We start from the raw sequence: 13214 nt of genomic DNA, 5'->3' as shown, positions 1-13214 counted from the left end.
CCCCACAGGGAAAGAAGGAAGTCAGATAGATCAGTTTTATCAACTGAAGCTACTGCCTGTGTAAATCAAATAGGGGTATAATTTTATTCTCTCCTTATAAGAGCTTCTTATAGCTGAAGTTAGCCCTCAGGTTGTATGTTCTCCATCTGCATTGTTTACATGATATTGAAAGAGACTTTTCTGAAGGATCCAATAGAAGATAATTTCAACTCCGTGTATAAGGTTAAGTGTAAGAAACGAGATATATGAGTGTTCATTCCAACATTTCTTCAACCATTGCTTTACTCTGCAGCGTTTTGAGTTTTGGGGTCCTTCAGAATTTTTATTTATCCTTCATACTTTTTTAAAATTGCAGAAAAATTGTGAAGGGGAAGTAACCTAAGGATTTGGGGTGAAGTAATCTTTCAGAGCATCGAACTCTACTTCTCATTGACCTGAGAATCAAGTGAACTCTTGGAAATCTTGAATTGGTGCCTATGATTAGAAATGAGTTGGATGGGGATCACAACAAGATGGAGATTGTGTGACTAAGACTTTCATCTGTCCAAGGCAAAAAGGTTGTGCTCAACCTTTGGTGGGTGGGATTGCTCCAACTTCAATCCAGCTTCTTTGGTGGAAGCCCAAAATCAGAAAGACAGTATGTTACAGCAATTGGGGTTGGTGTGCCATCTGCACCCTTCCTGCAACAGTGGCTGGAGGCTCTGACGTCAGTGGCACAGTAAATCTGCTAAGGTTTTAGTTCAAACTTTAAAGGTATCCTCTTAAGAGGATAAGGTTTAGCATCTTGAATAGCACCTGTAAAGTTCAGACTAAAATCTATTGGAGTTACTGACTTCTATTGCTCTTTTGGATGGACATAACTAGCCACAATTATCCATATTTTGTAAAGTTCCCATTTATGTGGTAATACATTGTATATGGGACTGCCTTAGAAGAAAGCCTAGAAGTTAAAGTGAGTTTATTCTGTACCCTAGAAGCAGCACTTTAGCTCTGAATATAGCAGCCAGCTGCTCAGAAGAAAGACATATAAGTGAGAAAACATTATGCATGCATTGGAAAAATCCCACTGGGACCTTTGATTTTTGTTTCTGAGTGCTATTGGTGCTTACTTGTAAACCTCTTTAGGAGCCAGCTACCTAAAGGAACATATACTTCAGCATTGACATGACTGTGCAGCTGCACTAAGATCATTTTTTAAAGCTCTCCTCAATGCATCCGTTGTCTAAGCTTTTTACCAAGAAGACCTTCTTAGTGGTGGGGCACAGCCTTGGGTAATCACAAAAAGAGACATGTCTGATGTTAACACAGTTACATTCTTTGGTACCAGGTTTGTTCTTCTAAGCATTTTCAATGGTTTCCTAATTGTTTTTAATGCTTGTTTTCACTCCTTGTTCTAACAGTCTTGTGACTTAATGTTATTTTTATCATGCAACATTTATTTCTTTTGTTCAAAGCAACATTTTTCCATATGAGATTATATATTTGTTGGTCTTCAAGGCTCTTTGATGTTGTTGTTTTGGGACATCAGACTGTCATGGATACTCCCACTGATTTTTTTTCTGTAAAAATCCCATAAATGAATGGGATGAAATAAAATACTTCTTTAACCTTGTGGTAGATATTAAGAAAATTTGGTAATTTTGACTTCACTGAATTCTTTGATTCTATTGTTCCCTTGCCAGCCTTAAACTAAACAGTCCTGAATACACTGCTCTCAATTCATTTCAGAAGCTAACTAGGGTCAGTCCGCGTTAGTACTTGGGTGGGAAATCACCAGGAATGCCAGAGATCTCAAGATAGGCTAGAAAAGAGTGCTACCTGAAACCTTGCCAATTGGAGTTGACCCTGCTAGATGAGAAGGGCCAAGACATATTCCTATGTTCCTGTATTTGCAAATTCCTTTCCACTTTTCTCACTGTTCCCAAGACTTTTCTCTTGTTGTTATCAGCACCCAGTAACCAGCAATGTGGATAGATAGATAGATAGATAGATAGATAGATAGATAGATAGATAGATAGATAGATAGATAGATAGATAGATAGATAGATAGATAGATAGATAGATAGATAGATAGATAGGTAGGTAGGTAGGTAGGTAGGTAGGTAGGTAGGTAGGTAGGTAGGTAGACAGACAGACAGACAGACAGACAGACAGACAGACAGACAGACAGACAGACAGACAAAGAGGCAGGCAGGCAGACAGCTGCACTAAACATAGGGGACATAGTGATGCCCCAGAGATGGTAGCAAAGCAGTTCCACTGCTTTCACAACAATAGCTTACTCTTCTCGCGGAAACAATGACTGGCATCCTTGGGCAGGAGACAGAAAAGAAAGCCTGATTGCTTTTTTGGAATGCAAGACTCAGCCTGTCCAAACAGGAGCTTAAAAGGCGACACTTGATTGCATGGTAGTAAAGGGCACTTTGGGAAGAGAGTTAGGATGAGGAGAAAGAGTACAATTATTTTAATTGCCACATAGATGAAATAAATATTTTAAGAGAAAAATCAAACCCGCTTTCTTGCTTTAAAAATGCAAGACGTTTCTCCCCTACCGAATGTCAAAGACCAAATAAAACACAAAATCTAAACTGAGTGAGTGAGAGGGAGGGAGACAGAAAGGGAACTTGAACATGCAGTGATAGAGCGGCAGAGAACCAAAAACCATCTGGTCTGTCACCCTGATGATCAGCCAATATAATCTAGACCACAATATGCCAGCAGTAGAGGCTAGAGCACAGGAGGTGTGCTTTGGAGTGAGTAACAGTGAGAACGACCAGGACAGTTCCAGGACTAGCTTTGTCATTAGGTAAACTGAAGGTAAACCTGAGGCAGCAAATGCTCGAGAACATCAAAGAAAGCATCCTTGCTTTTCCTCACAAACTGCCCAACTAACTTTCTGGAGGACAGAGCTAAATGTGTCACAGACCTTCACAGGGTTCCTGAAACAGTTTGACGCATCATGTTAGGGGGAATTAGGGGGAAAGTTGCCTCACACAACTTTGGATTGCTGTGCTGTTGGATTGCAGCTATCACAGGCCAGCATCCTCTCTGTGAAGAATTGATCACAGAATGGTTTGCTGCACAGTTAGATCCTCTGTTTCCGTTGCTTCTGCAAGGGGGGTGGGGGTGGAATCCTCTAACCTCGGGTTCAACTGGAAGGCCCTGTTTGAACCAATGGCGAGAGAAAGGTCCATGTTAGCTGGAAAGGCAAGATTCTGGAGCATTGCCCTGTCGAGATTTTGATATGAAAATGAATTAAATATCAATGTTGTATAGTTAAAATGTAAAACGGCTGATTTTACCTGAGTCACTGTACTGAATGTATTCAGGTGTGGGTATCAAGGATTAAGACTTAATGTTGTACAGCTGTGAACATGATGAAACTTTGTGTAACAGAAAATGAAGTAATGCATTTTCTGATTGGTCACAGAACTGTACATAAGACATGTGTAAAATGAACATCTTTATCTGCTGTAAGTCAGATCACTTTTTCGTATGCTGTGTGTTGCTTCATGTCATGTTATGCTGCCAGAGGAATGTCTATTCTCTATGTATATATGTAAATACACTAAGTTGTTGGTTTTACTCTCTCAGTGTCATAGTGTCATAAATATCTCTGCTAACCAATATCTCCTTACTCTGCTGATGTTATGAGAATACACGTTATAATAACGTTATAACGTTATAACATGAGCCTCGTGGCACAGTGGTTAAGTTGCTGGACTGCAGCCAAAACTGTGCTCACGACCTGGGGTTCAATCCCAGGTAGCCGGCTCAAGGTTGACTCAGCCTTCTATCTTTCCGAGGTCGGTAAAATGAGTACCCAGCTTGCTGGGGGGGGGCAAAGAGTAGCCTGCCTAATTAACTTGTAAACTGCCCAGAGAGTGCTTGAAGCGCTATGGGGTGGTGTATAAGCAGCACACTTTGCTTTATAATTCTCAACATGCCATACGCCAAAGTATTTGGGTGTCACTCTCGATCGAATCCTGACCTACAAAAAACATTGTCTAAACACCAAACAGAAGGTTGTCACTAGAAATAACATAAACTGGCTAGATCAGACTGGGGTGCACACCCACAAACAATAAGAGAACCAGCCTTGTCTCTGTGCTGCTCCACAGCAGAACATGCTAGTGCTGTATGGTATAAATCAGCACATGCCAAACAAGTGGAGGTAGCTCCTAGTGAATCATGCAGGATGATTATTGGCTGCCTGAAACTTACCAACATTGAAAATGTCTATTATTTGATTGGCGTTGCCCTCCAGAAGTATATTGAGACATACTAGCAAATAATGTATGAAATAAAGCAAGCTAACAGCGAATCCATCCACTTCATGGACACCAAACCCCTAGAAAATAGCTAAAATTGAGGAAAAGCTTTCCACACATCTCTTTAGCTCTGAATATTACATTTAAAGAGACTAGGCTAAATCTATGGAGAACAAAAACTACGCTGAAGAGTGTCTCCCACCAGGACAAGACCCTAGCCAAACCATCAGGGAGACACTTAATAGACTTTGAAGCAAAGTAAGAAGTTCAAGTAAAATGGGGCCACCTGGATACAGAATAAATTTTCTGTCACTGTGGAGAAATTAAATCAGTGCAGGATTTATGTACATGTAATTTATGTCCCACCACATATACAGAAGAAGCTCTAGCAAATTGCGCAGACAACGCTATTGAAGTAGCCTCCTTCTGGTCAAATTATCTTAACATTTTAATTTGTTTTTTATTTTACCTACGTATATTTCACATGCGTCCATAATTTTAAATTGTGCAACACTCTGATATGAATAAAGGAAGAAAGAACAATGGGCTGAAATTTGGTGTCTATAATTGCAAGATGGAGATGGGGAGAGTAAAATCCAGATCGCTCCATCCACACATGCATGTTACTGGCCATAAACTCTGGCCATTGGCCATATTTGCTAAGATTGTTTTGAGTTGTGATGACATCTAGAGAGCCATACCTACCCCATCCCTGGCTTTCCTCATTTGTTTTGTCACAGGAATGGGATGGATCTGTATATGAACATCCTTTGCCTTGCTTAGTACTGGCTGCAGAAGGGGAAACTGTTGGTGAGACCTGCATCTTTGCCCTTGCATGTAAGTTGAGTGAATGAGAGGAAGGGAGACAGAAGGGAACTTGATCCCACACTTGCAAGGGATCACAGGACCACAAAATTAGTAAAATGATCTGGAGACTTTTAGAAGCTGCTAAAAAGCTGCTGCTTTTATGACTTCCATTTCAGTAGGCATACTTTTCAAGAGCCTTTAAAAAAAAATCCACCAAGTTTAAATTTGTCACCCTTTAAAATGTATTCCAGCAGAGCAAAGGAATTAATCTGGGGAAACACTGATGATACACTTTTATGCTGATTAGATCACATAATTTCAGGGATGATTAAGACTCAGATTTTTGTCTAATGTAGTTACCGACTTCAGTCGAAGCTGCATTTGGCTTCTTCCTTTGACACAGGGCAGCAGGACAATTATCTCCAGCTATCTGTATTAATCTGTTTTTTCTCTGTCAGTGTATTTCCCAGTAGGCATAACTGAGCCCTGAAAGCCCTTGTTTGTTCATTAGACATCATGCCAAATTGAGGGGCAATGTCACTGAAATATACCCGTTTGCCACAATCCCCTTAGTTACCCCTGCTGGAGTAACTATCAGTGTAAATTTCAACTGTGAATGGCTACAAGTTCAAAAGTGGGCATAAAAAGTGACTGCTGCTCTCTTGAGTCAGGTGACTGGTGCGCAACAACAAATGCTTATGCCAACCTCTGAACTTGCAGTAATCCACAACTGAAATGGAGTTACTGTATATTGGTGTAAGTGTTCAGTTGGATTCCAGCCTCTGTAGCACAATCTACCACCCTCACACGAACAATCAAATGGTCATAGTACATTATTGCTCCTCCTTGTTATCATCCTCCTCCAAGCAGATGGTTTTAATGATTTTTTTTTCAAGCCATGGCTAATTCATCTGCAAATAACAGAGATTGGTTTGCAAGTGCGTACAGCAAGAGAGAGCATTACTGTTCATAACTGCTCCCAAAGTTTGCTTTGCCTTGTCATTAGCGACAAATGGTGTTTGTTTAAGGGAAATTATTTGCGTGAATCGCCTCGGAGTCCATGTTTCTGGCACAATAAATTACCTGTAAAGTGAAATTAACATCACCTGGTAAATGAAGTTAGTGTAATTGATTTTATGGAAGATGCAAACATCAGCCTGTTTTCCTGCATTATGGTGGCACTGTGGGTGTAGCTCACATCTATGTTAAATGTAGCCTCTTTAAGTTCGTATCTTCTTTTAACCCAACTTTTTTTTTTACATCTCTCCTTTTTACCAGTTTAATTAATGTATTATGAATGTTGTTGGTGATATGTCAGGACTTGCAGGGAATACCACATACTTATTCCCTCTACTAATAACCTAATAATAGTATTAAATTGATTTGGCCTGAAATAAGTTCAGAGCAGATCTAATTACAAAAATGTGATGTACAGTAGGGCTCCAATTATCTGAATCTCATTTAGCAGAATCATATTTTTTATACAAATTAGCAGTTTGTATCCTATGTATCCCAGTGCAAGATCTGCTAATAGCACACTCTTCTAATTATCTGTTTGTTCCCCGGACAATTTAGATCAAATAAGGATAGATTCTCATGAACATATCAATTAGTGATGTGAAAAACATTTCACAGGCAAGGTTTGTTTCCCATTGACTAATAGTGCTTTCATGACCAAAGGGAGGTGTCAATGATAGCTGACATGTGTTAGAAGTTTCAGAATTAGGACACACTAGTTGTGACCAGATGATTGCATATCAGTAGTAGATCTTACACAATAATCATAGGGCATGGGAATTCATTTCAAGGTGATCCATCAACAATGCCTTTTTATGGCATTCTTAATATAGGCTTTATTGATAATAAAGCACAACTTTACCCCACTGAAGCCAGAGTGTAAAAGTCTGCTGCAATTCATACACGACACTCTTTTGTCAGCGTGAAAGACACACCCGATATCACTCAAATTTCACACCCAATGTCAGATCACTCCAATGGACAGTTCCACATAAAGAAGTTCGTAAGAAGCTGCCGCCTCCAAGGAAGCGAAGAGGAAAGCCTTCGCCTGTATGAAAATGAGTAGCTCTGGTTACACTCAGGCACAATAGGCATCTCATTTTCACCCTGCAAGTTGAAATCTCAGCACAGGCATTAATGTATCTTAGTAGCTAGAGGTGATAGCAGGCAGGAAGAGTTTTTCATTCTGCTCATATTGTACTTCATAAGAATTGGAGAAAAAGTTTTTCAAAACATCCCCAGAAAAGGCATTTATCACTTATAGATGTGAGTAATGTATCCAATTAGGCCATACAAGATTTGCTTTCTTTCCAAACTGAACTTACTTGAAGTTAAAATATGTCTCTTGATTTAATGATTGATGGCTTGCCAGCGATGCCATTTAAAATGTCGCAGGCATAGGCAAAGGTGTTGAGATGACATTGACTATAATAAATAACACAAGATATGTGTTAAGAAAACTGTGAAATTAGATATTGAAGAGCATTGATGCTTGGGGTTGTAGATGTTCCCAATTTTGAACAGAAATTATAAACAAAAAAGAAAGTTAAATTAAATTAAGGCTAAGAAAACAGTCTTGACATTCCTGATGGTCAAAATCCACACTTTTCTTATAGTGCCTCCTGAAGTGCTGGTGGATGAACCTTAAGAGAACCTTCACCCTTATCCATCACCCATTTGCCATTTGGATGTGATTGTATCAGAAATTCTTGGGGGAAAAAAAGAGGACCTTGCAAAACCATTCCATTTGACTGAATGCTTGAAGAGCAGTGACTCCTATTTGTACATTGTTCTTTATGATTTCCCTTTAGGATGTCAACTTCTTTTAAAGGTGAGCACGTGTCTCCGACTTGTAACAATTTGTTGTGGTTTAAGGGAAAGAAACATTGTGGGGCAGGAAAAAAAATGCAGATGTCAAGAACAGAGGCATCTTCAAGATGATGGCTGCTATGTTTGGGCAGGTTTCCAAAAGGGAGAGATGGACAACCTGCAATGCTAAATTCCTGCAGCCCTTGCGTAATTTCAAATGTTTTCTGAAGGTGATCAATTATGATTAGCAATTGCTGTCTTTCCCGTGTCCAACCATCTTCTTACTAGAGTCAGAAGAAGAAACATATTACAAAATACAGAGAGAGAACCAGGTGGCCCGCCAACCCAGAGCTCTGATCGCCCCCCATACTTTCCTCCCTCTCTAGTCGCCCTGTGGGTGGTAAAACATTACACTGAAGACAATGTCTAGAATATTGAGGGCCGCACATGCTCGCTCTGGATGTGTGATGGCCATGCCCATTCCTGTGTCCTGCCCAGTCCCGCCCCCCAAAACACACTCTTTTAGAAAACCGAAAAAGCCATGTTGTGCCCCCTGGCATTTATTGTTTCAATCTACCAAAAGACTTGGGATGGTGAAGCAGGATTCTTGGAGGGGTGAAAACATGGTAATTGGCTTCTCATCTTCCTTAGATGATCTAAGGGTACATTTGGGCTGGGTTTTAAAACATCAGGATGTGTGGTGTGCTAAGGGGGGCACACTTTGCCTACCCCTGCTGTAAGGCTATATGTGATGGAAAAATGCCTCTTACTCTTTTTGTTGTTGTTGTTTAGTCGTTAAGTCATGTCCCACTCTTAGTGACCCCATGGACCAGAGCATGCCAGGCCCTCCTGCCTTCCACTGCCTCCTGGAGTTGGGTCAAATTCATGTTGGGAGCTTTGATGACACTGTCCAGCCATCTTGTCCTCTGTCATCCCCTTCTCCTCTTGCCTTCACACTTTCCCAACATCAGGGTTTTTTCCAGGGAGTCTTCTCTTCTCATGAGGTGGCCAAAGTATTGGAGCCTCAGCTTCAGGATCTGTCCTTCCAGTGACAGTACTCTTACTGTAATGCTTATTGTATTTCCCTTGCCTCAAGTTCAGTGTTGGGAGTAAACAGCACTGGTATAGAAAAATGCTATTTTATGGGGATTTGATACACCAGGAGCTCTAAAGGGCTAGCACCACCAGTGCAAAGCTACTGTGGCCCACCATTGCTATGCAGACATGTAAGAGATCTATATGGACTACTAACAAATGTGATGAGTCAAGAGCTTGGATATCATACTCTTACATTTACAACTCCCCTGTATAAATGTGTTTGTGGCTTGGCTGTCTTAGAAATATTATTACAAGAATGGTCTCGGAAAACTTTGACAGTCTGGTTGCTATTTATTGCATGTACTCAATCATGGTGGGAGCTTTGGAGATACCAAGCACACCTGGTGCCACTTCAAATGTATGCTGAGTTGAAACCCATCAGTATTTGTGAGTCCTTTGAGGGAGATGCTGCCAGATATTGTGTTTTGTCTATGTCCTACGTATGGTGAGGAAGCTCTTGTACCATATTTTTTTGAGTAGGCATAATTACTGGGAAGTAGAGTTTTTGGCACTCATGCTTTTCTATGTTCATTGTTAGACTAATAATTAATCTTGGATATATTAATGTAATAAAAATAATGTTTTTAAAAAATTCCCAGAATCTTCTAGCTACAATGTCTAACAGCCATGCTGTCTGGTGCATTCTGCAAGCTCTAATCCATTTGTACATCATGTACTCCCCAATTCACTGAAATACTATATGACTCCTTGCAGAAACTCCTTTCTACACAACTCCGATAAAAATTTGACTTCAGTGCTACCTGTGAAGTCTTGACCAGCATCTTCTCTCTTCCCAAAAGGTGAACGTAAGGTGAACATTCTGTAGCAAATTGAAAACAAAACATGTGTGGAATGAGATAGTTTAAGGTTTAGAAAAGTTTAGAAAAGAAGAATCACAACAATAAAATGCTTTGATGTGTACCTCTTTCCCTTTAGAATGCCATCTCTTTCTAGGACATTAGATTGCAATGGGGCAAGATTCCCCTGGAAGGATAACCCTGCAGTGGCAGAAAAAATAACTGCTGGCACATGATTGCAGAGAACCAGCCCTCCCTAGTACATGTGGAAATACCCAGAGTGTTCATTTTTGCTTGGCATGAAAAAAAGCTTCTATGGGCCAGCTGTAACTACAGCCATGAGTGGTTTTCAGACAGAAGGATGTATAAGGGCTCTGTGTTTCTACTTGAAGAGCAGCCAAAGGAGAGTCCATTGTAAAAACATATTTATTCAATCTGTTTCGAGATGTAACATCTCATCAGGCCAATTGTCATAAAAGAACGGCCGCAAGCCAGGGCATGCACACTTGCGAAATTCCCAAATAACAGCAATCATATTGGCTATCAGGCATGATGCGAAAAACAACAGTGGAGGTGGATATTTGGAAAAGTTTAGACAAGTAATCATTTTCAACCTGAGATCCAATTTCATTTGGAAGGAAAGAGACGAATGGAGTGTTAATGGGGTAGAACGGATCGTGATTACAATAAATTAACCTTACCTTCCATGCCTCTTAATGCTGTGGCAAGCATTATGAACTGTGATGTAACAGAAGGGGAACCAGCTCTAGGCAAGTTACATAAGTAGAGCTATATAACTCCTTACCAGTGTGGAAGTAAAATTCTGTGGCCACTGTAGTTTTTGGATCTGGAACAGGGGAAGAAATGTTTTGGGGCAACACAGAACTAATGTTAACCTTGTGAGTTCATGTTCCAGTTGTAACTAGAGATGGGCATGAATTAAAAAACAAATTGCAAAATTAATCAAAAATCTCTAACTTATCAATTCATATTCATCTGATGAATATAAATCAACAAATTTTTAGTGATTTTTTAATTTGTCAATTTGTCACCCCCTAGAGTCGAACATGACTGACTAAAATGTCAAGGGGAATCTTTACCTTTACCTAAGCCAACTGCTAAAGGGCACATTCCTGGGAGGACCCACTTTGGGGGTGTATAACTCAGACATCCAAAGACCAATCTTCCCCAATCTTGGCGGTATTGTAGAGGAGAGTCAGGGGAAGCTTCTTTGTGATTTTGTTATGTCTAGGTGCTTGGGGGTCATTTTATGAAGTTTTAAAAGCAAAAACAAATTGCCAAAGCAATTTACGTATCCGTTTGTCTGAAAAAAAATAATACATTCTTTATTTGTGAGTCATTGATCTTGATGAATCATGAATCAAAAGGAATCACCATTTTTTTCAATTTGTGCCTATTTCTAGTTGTAATCTAATCATGTCCAAAACTATGCTACCTTTCTTGGCATGGAGTCACATGGAGGGATGTGTCATATTGAAATCCCATGATTCTCCATACTGAGCATTCCACTAAACAGAGACACCTACATACACTTAAATATGGTTTACTTGGGAGAAAGGCGTAAGCTTGAAGTCTTTGTGGCCTAGTTAGGCCTAACTCAATTTATGTTAGCAGAGGAAGCTGCCCCAGTACTAGCTGGAAACTTTCTGAATCAAAAGCTTGGGCTGAACTAGGCCTAGTTAGGTCAGAAAGCCTCCATACTTAAAATGGAGAATGATGGGATTTGTAATCCAAAAATTCCAAATAGCACACCCCTAAATATCTGCTATAAGGGAACGTGGTGGCACTGCGGGTTAAACCGCAGAAGCCTCTGTGCTGCAGGGTCAGAAGACCAGCAGTCATAAGATCGAATCCATGCGACGGAGTCCCAGCTCCTGCCAACCTAGCAGTTCGAAAGCATGTAAAATGCGAGTAGATAAATAGGTACCACCTCGGTGGGAAGGTAACAGCGTTCTGTGTCTAGTTGCGCTGGCCACATGACCACAGAAGATTGTCTTCGGACAAATGCTGGCTCTATGGCTTGGAAACGGGGATGAGCACCGTGCCCTAGAGTCAGAAATGACTGGATTAAATGTCAAGAGGAGCCTTTATCTTTACCTAAATATCTGCTAAAAATGAATTTTTATGTTTTTACACATATAGGTATGTAAGTATGCATGCAAGCACATATTGTTGGTTATACAAACATAAATCTATCACTATAGCCAGAGCTCTCAAAAAGCATCAGAAATAAAGCATTTAATAAAAACCACAATAACTACAGTTATGCTAAAGCTTCCGGAATCTATGATACTTGAAAATAAAATAATTCATACTGTTAAGCATGTCATACCCACAGACTTCAGTCAGATTTTTCAAGTTACAAACGACATATTCTGAAGCCCAGGTTGATCAGAGATGACAGGTTTTACCCAGCCACCATTTCATGTTTTCATAGTAATGACTCCAAAATGGAAAAATCTACCAACAAGGAGACTTAGGAAACTCCTGAGCTGCTGGGATCATAGTTGATGTTGAGAATCACAGTTTCAATCCCGACTTTTGCTGGTGTGGTTGTCAGCACTGAACAGGGAATTGCCAACATTGTTTCTTAGGGAATAATGAAGAAAAGCAGCAGAACACCAGAAACATGAGCTCAGGATGAACTTGTCATTGGATTGTCGCAGCAGGAACCCTGATCTCGGTAATCGTTACAACTGTCTAATCTATTGCATGTTTACTTAATCAGCGGGGGATTAGGGTAATGGTGCTAAAGAAAGCTGTTGGGAATATGATTAAAGAGGCATAATGAGAATTCTGAGTAAAAATAATATACCATACACAGCATGACAGGCAAGTGTTCCTTTATTGAATATTGTTGGTTTGATAAGGCTGCCATTTGGAGCAAGGTGGAAATCCCCTTCAGGTGGGTGGTCTCACCCTTCCAGGACAAAACATTATTACCACGCAGTCCTTTTGAACTTACTACAAATTTAAGAATGTATTGTGTGGATGTTTTGCCTGGATTGCAGAAGAGGAGTGAACAGAGTTTCATGTCTGAGTGTTTCATTGCCTTACTCTAGACTACTGCTTCCCAACTTTGGGTCCCCAGAAGTTTTTGGATTACAACTCCCAGAAACCTGACCAACACAGCTAGTGGTGAAGGCTCCTGGGTGTTTTCATCTAAGAACATCTGGGGACCCAAGGTCGATAACCGCAACTCTAGACATTGTAGAGTTACATCAACATGATGGCATCTAAACATGCATCCATGGTTATAGTCTCTGCAGTTTCTTCTGTTTGCTTTTTTGTTTTATTTACAAGTACGCAATTTGATGGTCTTGCTAAATAATGGTTTTCTAAAAAAATACAAGAGAGTGTTCAAACATCTCAAACAATATGTCATGTTAATTAG

This window comes from Pogona vitticeps, chromosome 6 (assembly GCF_051106095.1).
Source record: "Pogona vitticeps strain Pit_001003342236 chromosome 6, PviZW2.1, whole genome shotgun sequence".
NCBI lineage: Eukaryota > Metazoa > Chordata > Lepidosauria > Squamata > Agamidae > Pogona > Pogona vitticeps.
The sequence above is the reverse complement of the archived record's forward strand: the minus strand, read 5'-3'. Positions refer to the sequence as shown.